The sequence below is a fragment of the Hevea brasiliensis genome, chromosome 9 (assembly GCF_030052815.1).
Source record: "Hevea brasiliensis isolate MT/VB/25A 57/8 chromosome 9, ASM3005281v1, whole genome shotgun sequence".
NCBI classification, from domain to species: Eukaryota; Viridiplantae; Streptophyta; class Magnoliopsida; order Malpighiales; family Euphorbiaceae; genus Hevea; species Hevea brasiliensis.
Genome location: NC_079501.1, coordinates 71,746,541 through 71,748,286, shown reverse-complemented (window position 1 = coordinate 71,748,286; position 1,746 = coordinate 71,746,541).

Below are 1,746 nucleotides of genomic sequence, written 5' to 3'. Positions count from 1 at the left end.
CTAGTGGGAGATTATTAGTAGTATGCCCTAGAGCTTATCATTTACTATGTATCTTGTACATATTTTATTAATAAAAGGTAATTTCACTTTTTTGTTTACATAATGTATTTATGTGTAATAGAAAATGTTCATTGATATTTTGTTAGAAATTCTATTCTTAAGTTGTTAAGAATATGAGTGACAGTATTTCTAGCACAAAGTAACATAAATTGGTTCAAAATCTAGGATACTTCGCATAGGACATAACTTATCCAGAAAGATTGTAATCATGTTTGTTTCCAAAGTATTTATATGAGATATAAATAAGATGGAATGGTGAGTCTTATGCCATATAACAAACATGATAGGCACTTATACATGATAAGTAGGCCGAACCAGTGACGCATATGACAAGCACATGGAGTTTACTCTTGTCAATGCATTGTCATATATCATATCAGTGCATATGATCTTTAGACCTAAGATAACTCAGTTATCTTGTATATAGGTAGTTTGAGTTTGATACTGCTTTCATACTTGTACTGTGTATGAGTATATGGGCATATGTTGGCTCCTACTAGTTATATATGGAGATAGGTGTTGATCAAGATGGAATCTGTTACCCTAAGTAAATTGGGATAAAATCCTATGTTTATTTAATTGTTCTTGATGTTTCAAGTTCCTGGCCAAGATAGACAGATTTAGTCATAAAAGAGTTTCTAATAAGAAAATCTAATTAAACAAGAATTGGAATTAAAAGAGAACATAATATTCATAACAAATGGGGTTTGACATAAACCATGACTCCTGCTTGAATTGGGATTTTGTAACAGAGAGATTCTAGTGCATGGTAACATATGATTATGTCACACCTTACCCCTCTGTAAGGCATAACATAATCCCATAGAATACCTAATGAACTATCGAACATCACCTATTGATAACTCATTAAGTACCCTATAAGGGATTTTAAAATCATTTTCTTATTTTTTTAGAAGTGGTGAGCATTTTCTTACATTCATCAACCAAAATTTACATTAGAAAATCCAAAATATACATGAGAAAATCCAAACTAATGTTATTACAAAATTTATACAACTGCTCATGACCAGTTTATACATGTACATACGGTTACATACACAAATATACACATTAAAAATAGGGTATAAAATTATACCCGACCAAACCTCAGGGATGTAGCTCCAAGATCCTCAGCAGCTCACTTTACTGCTCCTTTAGTCTCTATATCTGCGGCAGCAATAAACAGCCATCGCTGAGTACTATGACTCAGCGGTGCACAATATACTAAAATAACATTTTATACATAATTCAAATCACATTTATTCAAATATGGTATTGAACATGAAAACAGATACAAAACATAATTTATAAATTTTTAGTCCAAACAATCTCATTTAGGAAGTCTCAAAATGGATTTCATAAATACACATAGTTATATCATGCCATCAGAACAATATTCATCTCAATAACCGGAGGCTTATGAGTAATCACAAGGCTAGCTAGCAAAAACAATGGGTAACCATTCAAATTTCTTCCTCTACTGGCATACACCTTAACACTTCAGCTAGAGAGGGAATCAAAATTCAAAACTAATTCCTCCCACTAGTCATGCTAGTGAGGTATTCAAATATATAGTCATGACACTGTGGTTTCAAAACTATCTTAACCATTTACCAAACATTTACTAACAATTAAAACATAGATCATTAAATTTCCAACAATTTAGATCAAAAGCATAGTGTACAT